General features: G+C 47.0%; 1 protein-coding gene across 14 annotated transcripts in view; it reads right to left on the reverse strand.

Annotated features, from left to right (window-relative positions):
- The window catches only part of ZNF536 (zinc finger protein 536), a 424,627-nt gene that overhangs the window by 310,693 nt on the left and 97,985 nt on the right, over nucleotides 1–15,949 (reverse strand). For 12 of the 14 annotated variants that reach the window (XM_067018697.1, XM_067018691.1, XM_067018696.1 and 9 more), the window contains exon 3: nucleotides 1,556–1,671. The exons of the other annotated variants lie outside the window; for them this stretch is intronic. The gene's annotated coding sequence lies outside the window, so the exon portion shown is untranslated. The remainder of the gene's footprint in view (nucleotides 1–1,555; nucleotides 1,672–15,949) is intronic. 14 annotated transcript variants of the gene reach the window in all.

The raw sequence follows: 15,949 nt of genomic DNA on the forward strand, positions 1-15,949 counted from the left end.
GGCTTCTCATCCCGATGTGGGTCAAGGGGAAAAGGCGGCACCCTTGCAGTACCTCCTCACCCCCGTCAAGAGGCACAGAGGGTGGAACGTTCCAGAGCAAGCTGGCAGTACTCACTCGCAGGGGAAAGCCAGCCCCACCCACCTCCCCTAGCTGAGGCCCTCGGCAGTGATGGTAAGCTAGGCCTTCGGAAACTGTGAGCATCCACGCAGCAGAATCCCTACCATCAATGTAGCAGCTAAATATTGTAAGACTCCTAACTCCCCCATCTGTGTTTTGCCTCCTAAGAGGAAAAATAGTCTTCACAGACATTCCCTGATCTGGCAGGCGAATTCTAAACCTTACTGGCAACTGCAGGCTTGTTTTCCCAACCAAACAGCTATGGAACCAAAAACTGTTCTGCCTGTGTTATGCTGAGGAGCGAATAGACAAACAGCTCAGTCCGGAGGCCCAGGAAGCCCGTGGCTGTCTCCATCGTTAGAGGGGTCCCGGTGGTCAGAGGTCCCGGAGCCGCTGGAGGCCGCCCGCCCTCCGCTGACGGAAGTTACAACTGCTGGTGTTGGCTGTTCCTTTTCCTAACACGGAATACACCCACCAAGAAGCTGATGGAAAACACTCACCACAGTGTGAAATCAACACTTTCTGACTCAAAGGAAAGGGGTAAAAAAGGGAAACCTTCCAACCCTTTGGCTGCAGACTTTTCCTCCCACAAGATTCCAGGAGGGAGTGGGCACCGCCATTGCCCCGGGCTCTGCCACCAAGCCGACCTTGGCATCCCAGCCCCTCACGTCCCATTTTATGGTATTTCCCGGCATTTTTCCTAGCCCTTCCCAATCTCAATACCAGAACCCTGCACCTGTGCAACTGCTAATACACCAAATCTGATGATAACTGTGGACGCCTAATTGATAGGGGCCTTTATCGACTGGCCTTGATGTCTATCTGAGGTTCTCAACAGCCAAGATTTAAATGTTTCATTTTATTTTTAACTTTCACTTTTCCACATTTCAGCAATGTCAGGCAGAGAGGTATGGTTTTACTATCAGAAAGAATCATGGTGCAGAATAATTTATGACTTCAGCTTGGGCTTTCAGAAAAGCTATTTCAAATCTTCACTTTGATTTGGTTGTATCAAAACTACTCAAAATAACAGCGGCACTTTCTTGGAACCAGAATATGTTAGCAGCACCTCAGGATTTCAAACTGAGGCCTCGTATTCATCCCAGAAGAAAACTTGAGAAAGGAATTAAGCCACAGAGAAGCAAATAACATTTTTTTCATGATTCCTTTGTTCCCCCTCCCCATCCATCCCCAAACACACCCAAACCATGAAGGAATGCCTCCCCCATGGCAATAGGTCCTGCCAGCCACCACTCACCCAGAGCTATGGGCAGGTCGAGGAATCCTACCTGGGTCGGGGAGAGGCTGGGAGGAAGCCCCTGGCCATGGGGGAGAGAGAGGAGGCTATTTGGTTGGCATTTGCGTTAGGTCAATGCGACAAAGCAGGAGGAAATGATGTGTGTGTAGGGCAAAGAGTTCTAATATAGTAAGACTTACCTTAGCAGCTTAACTGCATACTTGTCTTAAGGACTGTCAGTGTGGTGAGAAAATACCCCAGAAAGGATGCGGCTGATCCGGGCACTGACAGATTGCCAGAGGGGCGTCCGAGTTCCCTATCACAAAAGGAAATATAGAAAGAAGTGATGTAAAGTGAAATGTAACAAATTCACCAAATCACAGTGATACGCAGAGGTCAAGGAAATTCAGCTGAAAAGGTTAAAGATGAAATCAAATCCGGTGTATGAGAATGAAAATCTATCCCAATGCAAGGCCACTGGTGACGTTCTGTAGACAAGAAGCTAAATACTGCCTAGCGCTGGGATCTTTCATTTTCATCAGATCAATAAAAGCTTATATTTATCAGGATTCCAAGCAGCTGCCACTTCTGACAACCTCCACTTTATTTTCTCACTCCTTGCGCTGTATCAGGGCAAAGAGGAGAGGAGAAGCAGCTTTTAATGCTATTTACACCTGAAGACACAATTCCATTAAGAGTCCTGTTTTGTTAAAGAAACAGGGAATGATATGATTATATTGGCAGGAGCGGGAAGTCTCTTTGTTCTTCCCCCGATGTTTTCCCTTTGCAACCCAGACCCAGCACGAAGATTTCCTGACATGAAGTCCATGTGTGAGCACTTTTTTGTTCAAACTTACCATTTACAAAGAGAGAAAGGCTTTCTGCTAAAACAGTTACCATTCTAATCATCTGTACAACAATATTTGCTATCAGGCATTCTAAATAGATTATCACCAGTCCATCTGTGTCATTATTGATTTATAAGGCTTTAAGCAGCTTTAGAATGGAAGCTTTCCCACTGAAGGGTTTCTTGTATAAATCAGAGCCATGCTCAAATATAGCAGCCATCACTCAAGATATTGTTCTTAAAATCATAACAAGAAGGAGAAAATGATAAATTGCTTGTAATATACTGATCCAAACTGATATGCAAATCTTGTTTTTTAAATATATTACTTGAGGAAAAAGAGGCATCATTAACATATGAATGCTATATGCAAATGATAGTGACAGAGCAGATGTTGGCGCATGTAATTGACCTATATGTGAATTGCATCAGAACCCTTAACTCTATTAATTCACTACCCAGTAACTAGATATTGTCCAAAAAGTACATTCTTTGAAACCATATACTGGAAGCAAAGCTGACAGGGTTCCAAGGATTCTGAAACAAGGTCACTGTCACTAGTATTTTGCTGTCATCTGCATTCCCCTTCTTATAGATGACATCATCATGGGGCCGTGTAAATCGATCACTTAATAGCATTTAGAAAATACTGCAGTGGGGAACAGGTTATAAAAAAAATGTCCCAGTTTTATTCTTTTTCTTGGCAGAAATGTCATACCTCTTAAACTGAGGGTTTGTGCATGAGTGCACTGTGAAACACACAGATGCCATTTTATTCCCCGTCTTTATTTTTCCACTTCTTCTCAGAATGACATTAAATTGTATTAAATAGCCTTTTGTCCACAGGGCACAGACCACCCCGCATATGATAATGTATTAATGCCCCACGTTCCAGCCACTGAGCTGAAACATTCTGAGACTTGGAGGATAAGTATGAAGCACTATTGTGTGTATAGCCTGCTAACAACTGTGACACATACTAATAGAAACATACCTAATAAATTACTGCTTTCAGGTCTAGCAAGCTGACATTTCTCTGCAAGGGACAATTTTATATTTGTGGCACAGAACAAAATTGCTTCATATGAAGCCACTGTGGATTAGCATAAAAATTAACACTTAAATTTCAGCTTATTTTCCACCCTCTCCTCCTGCCACAACAATCAATTCCTCTTATAAATCTGATTAGATTTTATGATGCTTATTATTCAGAGCATGTCTCAACACAGCATTCACAGGCTTGAAGACTATTTGTTTAAATAGAAAAAAGAAGCAGATAAATCTATAGGTATTTTTTATTACCCCATTCCCCACCAGTTTTTTTCTCATATTGTAACATCAGTAATTGATTGCACACATTAATTAACATGTAAGGTAGAAATTCTGCATTATGCATGATTTATTTTCCTATCTGGTGAGTAGGTTTGTCTGCTGCCCTTGTGTTTCTAGGACATTGGGCTCGATTCTGGTCCAGACATAAATGCCAATGCTCATTCCCCTTGAAAGTTATTAATGTCAGATATGAAATGAGATTTTTTGATTTCACCTGCTTACTAGTCCACAAAAGCTGTTTTGAGTGATGTAGGCTTAAACGCCAAAATTTGAAATGATACATTGCTATATCTGATAACATGCAAATATGTTCATTAGACATAATTTAGCAGGAAAGAATAGCAACACTTTTATAACTAGTCCAGGTCAAAAATGGTTGTTAATTAAACAAGTCATGAAAAATGGCATTACAAGGAGACTTCCAGCAGACACCAGACTTTCTCATGATATGCCGCTGATAGGTACCCAATGCTTTCTGCTAAAACAGAGGGGGAAAAAAAACTTTCTGAGCATTTCACATAATCTACAGCAACATTAACAAAACTATACCCACATTAAGAACCCCAAACTGATCACAGATTCTTCCTAGGTTTTAATGGTAACACACTACACTTCTTCTTTTGAAGATGCGTTTTCATTCTCTGTCTTAGTGACTTAAAGTGATATATATGGTTGACTCCTTCACAAATAAACCAGAAAAGAAATTAATATTATATCCAGTCATGATGCTGGCTGCCCTGAGTGTTTATGGCTGTGTATTCTAAATCAAGTAGAGCAATATGCAAAAGGAAGGTTGGACGGTGAAAGCAGAGACGGGGCTCAGGTGGATGGAGGATAAAGGCAAGGGAGGACCGTGCGGGTGGATCTTCCTTTTCCTGTGGTCCTTCTCAGGTGCGGGCTTCCGTTACCTAGGGAACCAGGGTATAGGAAGGACTCTAGATTGGCCATGAGTTGAGATTCGGTGTGGGCGGGGTTCTGATACACAGGTAAAACAGGCCACCTGAGCTTGTCTTGGGGTGAGGCTTCATGAATACCTGGGGAAAGGAGAGTATCTCAGGAGTTAAGTACAGTCTGAATGAGGGCAGGATGAGTTTCCAAATGGCCACCCATGCCGCCTTCGCTGCAGAGAGGAAAGTATTCATAGAGCGGTAAAGGCTGAACACATCTTCCAGAGCCAACTGGTACCCTATACAGCTTGCTGGTGTGAAAGCCCTGTGTCGATGTTCTACTTATCAAAAGCATCCTTGCAGCCAGACACTTAAAAGCACAGTCTGGAAAACAGAAAGGGCATGTATATGCATTTGGAGTCATGCACAATAAGGAAGGTTGAGGGCAAGCTTAAATTACCATCTCAATAAACCAAAAGAAGTGTACATTTAGGCCATGGAAACAATCACCAACTCAGAGCTTGATGGAAAAGTAATTTCTAATCCCTACTCACTTGGTGGAGGCAGGTCCTTCCCCAAATACTTCATGTCCAAGGCTAAAACATTCTCATTCTTAGCCTGGCTTGCAGTTAATGTTACTACGAATGCTAGAACTCTCACCTCATCTTTGATGAAGTTTTATAGTGTCTGTGCCTTCAAATCCAGAATCTCAAAACAAGCACCATAGCTTTCATCCTGCCTATCTTTCAGGGATAATGTGAAGCTCAAAAAGAGAAAATAGATGGAAACTCTTTGGTAGAGGAAGAGAAGGAAACGTAGCTCTGCAGCACCCTTATTATTTTTCATTCCCACTGTGCCATTCACTGCTTTTCCTGCCCACTCCATGCGTGGCCCTCATGAGTTCATCTGGACAGAGAGCGCCTCCTTTCCAAACTGTCACACCACGGCCCTGGTTCCTGGACTCAAACGTCTGTTGCTTCTGCATGGGCATGCGACCAACTCTCACATCCCAGGAGCAACCCAGCGATGGCTCGGGATCATGAGACTTATTGAGGAGGTCTGGGGGGCCCCCACATATTCTCAGGCCATAGGGAAGACCTGGGGAGGGAAGACCCTAAGACCGCAGCACACAAGTGATATTTAGATCCCATGGTCACAGTAAATGGGTTTAGCCTGTTCCTCTCATGGGCCAATAATTCTCCCTCAGGGGCCCTGGCACTATTTATCCAACTTCATGTGCCTCTACACCCAACAATGAGAAAGATGCCCAGAGTCTAGCCTGGGTATGGTTAAACTACTCCACATTTCTCCAGAGAATTTAATTAGCTTCAAAGTGTTCTATTTGTTGAAAGGATGAAATGAATGAGCGAACTAACAAATGTACACATGAAGAAAAATGTGAATAGGTGAATGAATGCATAAAGGCATGCATGAATAGATGGATGGAGAGGTAGAATGACGATTGAAAGAGTTAAAAAAGTAACAAACGCATGACTTAATGTGCAAATGCAAAAATACACATGTAAATGAAAAACATGCCTTATGGATGAATGAAAGAATACCATTGGTGTCTTTTTAATAAACAAGTATACACATGAGCTCTTATAGCCTGCCTAGTGGGTTGATGTAAGGTAGAAGAGAAGAAATAGGAAATAAGGTCTGGTTTACTGTCAAAGTATTTGGTCATCCATCCTTGGCTTCCTTCCTGTATCTCAAAGAACACAAACTCCTAGGAAACCCTATGGGGCAACAAATAGGATTCTGCACAAACCCCCGCAGACTCCGGAGAAGGGAGGCAAACATTCCTGCCTCCTGTCTGAACCTTCAGGTTGAGGGGGCTCAGAGAGGTGTTTCTGACCGTGAGACACCTGCATCTGCTAGACACTGATGGACATCTCCTGGCAGGCAGGAGCCACAGCCATCAGGAGCACAGACTCTAGACCAGAGCCCAGTAAGGCCCAGCACTGATATTGAGAATTCACGTCATCACCGAGCCTCCATTTCTTCATCTTTAGAATGGAGATAACACATCTGAAAGTGCTTAGCCCAGGGTCTGGCACCCAGTCACCACTCGACCATCAGCCAGCACTGTCTGATATTGCTCAGCAGTTCTTCCCTGTGACTCCTGGGCCCCCTGCCTGTGGGGAGCTTGCTCCCAGGTGGACATCCATCTCTACCAAATATGCCGGTAGCCAGGCTACTGGAAGCAGGGGACTGGACTGTAGGAATCCTCATGACTCCTTTCAAGTGGATATTTTGTTTCTTATACCAAGCTCCACTGATCTGCCTAAATAAAGACATTGTCTATTTAAAATGACTGTAGAGAGTCATTCGTTGTGATTCGTTGCTCTTCTGTGGAATTTGGTTTCCCATCTACAGAGTCAAGAACTTCGTCTAGATGATGTTTTTTCAGCATTTTCTAGCAGAGTCCTTTCCCGAGGAAATCTTACCTCATATGAGCTGATAAAAGCAGTTCCTCTAGCCAAAGCTGCAGAAGAGAGCCCTGAGTCCTCCCCTTCTCTTGGCTCCCAAGACTTCTTAGAACCCCTGAGGTCCCCTGGAAGCCAATTTGAGAACCATTGCATTGGAGATTTCCTGATGGCCAAGACACTGTTAATTCTGTGGCGGTAGTCATAGTGGCATAGAAGGACATGTCCTGGGTGCCTGGTGATTAGCAGGGCTGTATGCCAACCCCAGGACAGGCAGCCACACCTGGGCAACCTGGTGTTTACACACAGGAACTCAAGATGCCTTCCCACACTGACGGTCTTCCAGTCCTGCCACTCTAAGCTAAAGGCCAGTCCCCATTGAGGCAGGTGGACTCAGACCCAGGCATGACCCCTGAACAAGACCATAGGCTTCCTGGACCCATAGCTTTTATTAGTGGGTAAAGAGCTGCTGCCTTAGACACAAGTCAAGAAAAACAAACACCTAAGATTCTCCCTTATGCAAACTGGCCATTAGACATCGTCAGAGGCCATCTCCAGAATAAAGACAAGAACTTATGTGAAATTTCTAAATAGGGAGTGACTACATTTTCCTTTTTCCTCCCACCCTAACTGGATTGGGGACAATGTGGCCCACATTTCGATCATTCGCATGCCACCTTCACCTTATCGCCATATCTGCTTATACCTGTACCATTAACTCGTTAGGATTTTTCGTGAAATTGACTCATAGGTTTCCTTAAATCAATTTGTTTTTAATGGAAATTTTATATAACACTGCCATGAACCAAAAACAATATTTATTCCCCATCTAAGTATGTAAAATAGATACTTAACTATATCAAAGAGAAAAATGCTCAGCCAAGTTGAATCTGAAGTCCTCTCTTAGCGCTGGGGAAGAGTGGGGGGCAGGGAGCTGAGAGCACCAACTTTGCGGTGAGTGGCCTGGGCTTAATCACTACACAGTTTCCTCATCTGTAAAATGGGGATGAAAGTAGTACCTACCTCATAAGGTTGTTGCAAGAATTAATTAAATTAAATGAGATGATTAGTAATTAACTAATTGACATAATGTGCCTGGAACGTTGCTGTTACCCTGAGCCAGCAGGAGGGAAAATTGCACGGAGCTGGCCACCTCTTACGTGTCTCCCACAGAATGTTGGCTCACACACACTGAACCAGAGGAGGAGAGTGACACAGGGACAAGGTCATGGGGCTAGGCCTGTCCTCGCCCAGCCCTACCACTAGCTCGCTGTCTGACCTCAGAGTCTCTTCCCTTCGAGCCTTGACTCTCCCAACTGTCCAACGAGAGCATTGAACATAGGAGTCTCCAAAGGACCTCCTGGCCATGGGGAACTTGAATTCCTGAAGCCACCACAAGCCCAGCCTGGGCAAATAAACCTCTTTCCCCTCTGCTTCGGCCCCGGAGAGGGACTCACTCTGCAAGTGGCTTCCAGGACGTGGCAGGTACTGGTGGCAGAAAGTGAGCCACGGAGCTGCTAATTCCCGAGCCATAAAGCCCAGTGTGGGCAAAAAGGTGGGAAGGAAGGAGGCGCTCAGAGCACGGCCTCTTAGATGGGCTGCGGCCACGTCCAAGTCCCATCGCTGCGGACAGACCACAAGGACGGGAGGCCAGAGAGATGGTCCAGGGCAGGGGCCCTACCCTTGGGTTGCTCCTCCTCACCCCGGGCCCCGGCTCACTCCCCCAGCCCTTGCTGCTTGTCCCATCAACACATTACCTTAAAAAGTACTGAAACAGCTGCATTCTGTATGATGCACTGGGGGGAGGGCGGGGACCGGCCTCGTGCCTCCTGCCCCACATCCTACCCAGTGTCCTGTGATTCAGACTTTCCCAGGAGCAGACGTTTGTATCAGTCCTGAAGCAGCACCCAGTTTCTCCAAAAAGAGGTGACCGTCTCCTAGTTTTTCCATCTAAGTTTATCTGTTTCTTAGGTACAAATGAGAAAGGCACTTCCTCAAAAGTCTGCTGGAAACTATGAGACTTCTCCATGGCAAGATCACACATGCATGTTGGATTTTTAATCGCATTGCTTGGAAGCCCGGGGGTTGCTCTGGGACCCCGAGTCAGCAGCTCTCTGTGCACATCACCTCCTCCCACTGTCTCCAGATGGGCTCTGGGCCTTCCCAGGTAAAGGCCTTCTTGCGGGCACCCCCCCCCCACCACCCCGATGTGAGAGCCTCCCCCAGGCCCAGCCCCCTGCCCGGGGGAGGGAAGGGCTGAGACAGATGCTCCCCAACCCCAGGAATCCCTAGGTGTGGCTTCAGGACAAATATCCACACACGCAGAGGTTCGTTTTGTAGGAATAAACGCACTCTCTCTAAAATAGGCAATGTTGAGTCTCTGGTACAAAACGATGGTATGAAGCTGACACTGTTTACAATCAGCTGGATCCCTTGGACTTGCAAGCCCTTTTTCCAGAAACATTCATGTGAAAGGCACTTCCTTAGGAGTGGGTACTTGTCTTACTCTCAGGAGAGCCAGGATGATGCTACCATAGAAGGGCTTTGACTCCAGGGCTCATATCCGCCCCCATGGGGGCAGGGGCTACAGCAGACCCAGGGACAGCTGCCCAGAACTCGCTGAAGTGGACGGCCCAGCGCCTGCCCTTTTGTGAACTGGCTAATCACAGCAGCACTGACAAGTCCTAAAGCTCTCTGGCCAAGCCAAAGCCAAGTCATTGATTCAGGTGTTTACTGCTCTACAGCCTTTATTAAAACAAATATTGTAAGGAAACAACAAAAAAATGTTTTTTCTCATTTCTTTCAGTTGTTCTGCTTGGCAACTTTATTGCACATTAGTTCAAAACAAGCTGCCAATAAAGTTGGATAAAATTAAACTCATGCTAGAGTTTTTTCCTCAATAATTTTTGAGGAAAATTTTGCATTTTCATAAGGATTTGAAATGTTGCATTATCTTAGGTTCAGAATTTCACTGTCTGGGTAGTTACAACTTAACTTCTACTGAATTTATGAATTCCAATCTCACTTCTTTGAAAATGAGTTTGGTTTTACTGTCAGTTTCATACTGAAGCGGTCACCGTAGCAGTTTGTCTTTTCCTGTACAAAAAGCAAGATATAAAATCAGAATCTTCTATACTGTAATTAGGCTTAGAAAATGATGTGATTTCTAATTTAACGAAACCTCGGAACACTGGGTAATCCACAACCCAAAGTCAACATTTGTTTGAATGTATGATTTCAGGAAAGTATATATATTGTTAAAGGTAGCATTTGTGGATAGGCCAAAATGATTCAATTTAAGATAGCAAAAAATCAACATCTTGGAGTAAAAATAATGCACTCTAGTAATTTGATTATAGTGAAAATCAAACGTTGTGTGTTGTAAGCAAACAATAGGCATTTTTATGCAACTAAACATTTTTCTGGCTATCTAACTATGATTTATTCATCTAAAATGATAAATTTAATCCCATCACCAGCAGATCAATTGCAGTTATAACAGGTAAAACCAGAATAAATCATCGTATCACTGTATTGGAAACACAAAAAGCAGATAGAAGGAGAGTTTGGACTTCAAACTGGAGTCTGTTTCCAGGCGTTCCAAGGACCATTTGCCACAGAGAAGTTCAATGTATACATAAAGTCATCTGATCCAAATATGCTGATGATTTTTATTGGTCAAATCTTAAAAGTGAGGTTTATTTTTATGAGTATGCATTAATTAACCCAGCATGTACTATCTCTCAGACTATCTTGCCAGGGACTTTCATTTAAACATGTTTATTGTGAAATGTTTGCATTCTCCACATTTGTGGCCCACACACAGATTATTTCATACTTTCCTTTAGAGCACTTAGAAAAGTTAAAAGGAGTTATTGTTTTTGATTAATGCCATTTTGGGGCAGTTTAGAAAAAAAATTTAAAAAAGGAGTTCCAAATCCTAGCTCTGCATAAATTCTTTAACATTAAAAAAAAAAAAAAAAATCTCTGCAAGTTCCACTGCACAAAGATATGTGGGGGGCTGTTCTGGGTTTATTTTAAGGTGGTCTGCTAAAACTGAACTTTATTAACTTTGGTGTTTGCATGAACTCATGTGGAATAGCGATGGCCCGATGTAGAGCAGCTATCAATCAGAAAAGGAGAGGCAGCGCTCAGGGCTGTGGCGTGGTGCCGCGCAGATGGGAGTTCTAAGGCCCCGCCTGTCATCTTTTGATTAAGAAAAGGAAATGATTTCACTAAAAAGATATTCCCTCTTGTGTTGTTTTGTTTTAACTGAGTTTGTACTTTCCACCAAACTGGACATATTTATTGAGACTCATAAGTTACTTCACGATTACTAACATCACTGCAATCTCAACAAACTATTTTTTTCTTGCCAATTATCTAAATATCATAACTATAAAATATCTTAAAACATTCTCCATACTGTAAACATCTTAGCTACAAAGCTTCGAGTGTAAACAGTATGATGCATCAGAATGGTTTTAAGCGATGTTATAAAAACTGCTCTTAAAAACTAAACAAAAATGTAAAGCTTCCATCTGTTTTATGATTTTTCCACTGCTGAACGGCTGCTGTGTGCCAGTTCACTGAACCATGGCTTGCTAAAGAGATTGCTGGGGTCACAGATTGAAACAACAAAGAGCATGTCTTTAATGGTGGGATTTTTTTTCTCAAGTCTTCCTGACATGGCTGGAATGGAATTAAGTGTGCGGCGGCCAAGGAGAAGGGACAGAAAACGCACAGGATGCCTGTTGCAGGAGGAACCCGCAGAGTCTCGCATTTTCTAAAGGATGTCATTTCGGCAATTATCTTAGGTTTCTTCGGTGATTGTGTATCTGCAACCACAATATGCTCTTACTTCCTCACCGAATTTTCTTTGGGGCCCTGTATATACTAGTTAAAAATAGACAGCATATGGCACACTAAGAAAAAGCATTCAGGTTTATTTTTGTGCACATGTGCAGGTACGAGACAGTGATAATTTAGAAACTGCCCTTTCTCCTCTGCTCTGACCCCTGGTCCAAGGGGGTGCGAGTGTGCCTGAGCAGGTGAAAAGACTCCTCAAAGAGGCAAGAAAACTGTCCTTCACTCAGGCTTGTCTCTGAGACATTCGGAGGTGACAAGAGAAGGAGACTAAAAGGAACAGTGCAGTCATCCAGTGCTCAGAGGGCACTGCTGCATGGGGGTGAGTCAAGGGCCCAGGCTGGGCCCGGTGCAGTCTCCCATCAGGGAGGGATTAGCTGCCCGACATGTATCCTAGGGGCCCTCCTGAACCCTATCATCTTGTCCCCTGAGGCCACTGCTGAGGAATAACAGTGACCACTGGGTTTGGACTTCCTGTGCTGGCTACCTGACCCCACCCCCCCCCACCAGATACGGAGCCTTTGGAGGCTGGGGACTTCTCTGGCTCCTCCAGGAAAGACTCACATTGAGCGAGACATTGCTCATCAACCCCCGAGGCCAGCTTGACCAGGTCTCCCTGTCCCCACTGCTCCCCTTTAGAGAGCAGGCACTCCCGGGGCTGGGAGGGGGGGTGGTGGCAGGCTGCCAGGGGCCAGGGCAGGTATACCTGGGAGTCCGCCTGCCTTCCCTAGAGTGACAGATGCACATCAGACCTCCTTGCTGGGTCCTCCAGCTCACAACTGTGGGATACCTCGAGCTGGGGCTCATTCTCAGATATCTGGGGGAGAAGAGAACACTTAGGGCTGGAGACACCAGAGGAGACCACCCTGACCCCAGAAGCAGACAGCCTCTGAGTCCACAGCCACCACCCACTCACAGTGGCCTGTCTGGAGCACAGTCACCTGCCCCAATCCCTTTTGCACTCCGCTGTTCCCCAGGGCTTCGGCCTTGCAATGCCACTTGCAATGAGGGCAACCCTCTCCCCAAGGTGGCGATGTCCATCTCTATGAGTGGCCTTATGGGTCCCAACAGGAGGCCTGTCATGGGCCTGTCTCCGGAATTCCTGGGAAGGCCAGCATATCAGAGAGCGGGTCTCTGCCCAGGGGTGAGACTAGGCCTATGCATGCTACAGCCTGAGACCACAGAGCGCTGGTGTGGAGACCCTGGGAAACAGGCCTGAGTCCACACTCTCTCCCACTTCTCCCGAAGTGTGTCCATTTCCCATCAAGTCTCACACCTGCACCACCACGCCCAACAGACAAGTTAAGAGAAAGACTCCTCAGCTGGGCGATCAGTGGCTTTTCCCAGCTGCACACGCTGTGCTGGGACTCCCACTGCACTTAGGGCGCAAGAGCCCAGCCCAGATCCCAGACCCCGCCGCATGGGTTCTCATGCCCCAGAGTCCGGAGCAGCAGTGACCCCGAAGACCATCCAGCCCACGGGCCCTGTGGGCTCGGAGGCAGGCCGGCACCACTCCGTGCACATTCCGAAGTTAAATCTGGGACGCTCTCTCCTCTTTTCACTGCTACAGAACATGGGGGAGGCATCTGCCTGGAAACAGCTGTCACCCAAAGGAGGCGGGCGGCACACGCGGCTCTCGCGCGAGCACCTCCGTCAAAAGCCACGCATCAGCCAGGGTTACTTAGCTATGGAGCGTCACAGCCCAGGGGAAGGAGGGCCAGCCAGGGAGACAGTCCGCCGAGCAGGCCCCTCAGGCCCGCTGGGCCCTGCACTCTCACACACGCCGCCCGTCACGGTGTCCCTGCGTCGTTGCGGGGAAACTGAGGCTCAAGAGGTTAGCCAATGTGATCCAGATCACATGACTACTAAGATAATGATACAGCAATCACAATGATAAACAGTAAGAACTGATATTTACTAGCACGTGAATAAAGCTCACCACGGGCTGGGTGCCCCTTGGAGCAGTCCAAGTTCAAATCCTTACCACGACCCTGCGAAACGCTGTCAGCACTGCCCTCAGACAGGTAGGGGGAAACGGAGGCAAAGGAAGGTCGGTAGCTTGCCCAAGGCCAAGTCACCAGGAAGTGACAGAGCCAGGGTTCAATTCGGGGGGCTCTCTGCCTCTGTGCTCTAAGCCCCCAAGCCACGCAGTCCACCGGCATCGCCAGGGCCATCACGGGGGAACGAGGAGTTGGCATTTACCGAGCTCTTGCCGGCAGCGCAGCAGCACCAAATGCTCTCAGTTCCATGCGTTAGTGTATTTGATTTCTATGGTTCACTTTATCCCCCCCGTAAGGATACTAGGAAACTGAGGCTCAGAGATGCCAGGCAGTTTTCCGAAGGTCAAACAGTAGGAGCAGCAGAGCAGAGAGGAAACCCAAGGCCTCTACGAGGGTTGGGGAGCAAGCTGGACCTGGAACCAGAGCGTTCCCGCGCAGGACACCCCCGGCTGCAGCGGTGGCTCAGGCCAGTGTCGGGAATGGGATTTCAGAAGAGGAAACGGGGCCAGCACTGGTATGTCATGCTCATCACAGCACTGGAGATGCTGTTTGGGATTTGCTGGGGTTGCCAACCCATGTGTACTTCTCACTGAGGCTAATCTCGATTATAATGAGGGTTTATACTAAGTCCAGGAAAGGGAGGGGGGCCAAGCCGAAAGCTACAGTTCATGCAGATGGTGATGGGAGCGTCTACAAACACTGACCATATTTAGGAGAAGTCAGGAGATGGGGACGCCAGCCACTCGGCTTGGCAACCTAACCTCGGTGGGCCAGGCGGCCTGGCTGAGAGTGTCCAGAACCGGCCCTGGCTTCCCTGGCTGTGCAGAGCCACAGGCAGGGGTTTCTGTCAGTGTCCCCTCAGCGTGCTCCAAGTTCAAATGGTAGTTCAAAGGGGACTAAGTTGAAGGGCAAAGGAGAATTACAAAGGGCAACGATCTGCCCGTCATCAAGAAACGCTGAGGTCCCCAGGGAAGGGCCTCCAAGAACGAGGCCTAGAAAAGGGCCCCTGAAGCCAGAGCCCTTCCCCGAGAACACAGACGATGTGAAAAATGCTGGCAGGTCAGGCTGCAGTTTCCTCAAACTAATCACTAATGAAGTTTGGGGTGAGCTATTTTGAAAGCAGCCCACACAGCACAACCACACGCCGTCATCAGCTGCCGTCCTCAAATGCAATTTCATTCATAATTAAATATGAAAAAGCCACCACCTTAAAATAACATCAGGGGTCACAGCTGAACTCTCCAGCCTGGGCCTGTGAATTCTGGCCTCTGCTGACCTCTCCAGGATGGTCCCCAAAGCTTCCCAGTCACACACCCTCTCTCCCTCCAGCCCCAGGGATCTACCTGCTGTCCCCTAGACACACCTGCAGTCCAGCCTCCAGGCCTTTGCCCACCCCACCCTGCCTTCTGCACACCCTTCTCCCTCCTCTCTACCTCCAAGTGCCAACCAGGATGCAAGAATCAGCTAGAGCATTCTCTCCTAAGAAGCCTTTGGCAGCCAAAGCCTGAAAAGGCCCCTGGCCAGCCTCTGAATTTCAATAGCAATCGTTTATACAATCCCTCTGGCAAAGCTGATCCTGCACTGCCCTGTGCTCTCTTCTCTTGCCCTTCCAAGCATCATTAGCATTCCACAAGCAGGTATCCCATTCATTCATTCATTCAGCAAATATTTACTGAGCAACTACTATGTGCCAGATGCCAGAGAAACAACAGGGAAAGGTCAGACATGGTCCCTGTCCTCCTGGAGGACGTCTTCTAGGGGGACCACATGAGGAATGCACCAACAAACATGCACTCGATCTTTCCAGCTGGGCTCTCAGTCCCCCCAAGGTCAGGCCCTGCCATACTCTCATGTCAGAGCCTGCCTAAAACAGTGGAGGACACACAGCCTGCTGAGAGTGTGCCGACCAGCCCACGTTTCTGGGCGGGATCCCCTCTTCCCTGGTCCATCCATGCTCTGCCTCAGAACTCTTCCTGAATCTGTATTTAGGATAAATTCATTTGGTGAGGAGAGTCAGAGCTGGGCAGGTGTCACCCCTAGAACCCAGTGGTTCTCAGTGGCTGCTGGATGGCCCAATGTTGAGCTGTGGATAGCAGTAACAGGAGGGGACCCATGCAGGACCAAGACAGAGAGTAAGCCCATATCCTAAGCCCTGGTGGTTAGTGAACAAGCCGGAACGTTTTAAAGGCCACCATTCGGAGGAACATTCTGTCCATGCCCAAGTGTAGCCCAG

Source organism: Kogia breviceps, chromosome 18, assembly GCF_026419965.1.
Source record: "Kogia breviceps isolate mKogBre1 chromosome 18, mKogBre1 haplotype 1, whole genome shotgun sequence".
Classification (NCBI taxonomy): Eukaryota; Metazoa; Chordata; class Mammalia; order Artiodactyla; family Physeteridae; genus Kogia; species Kogia breviceps.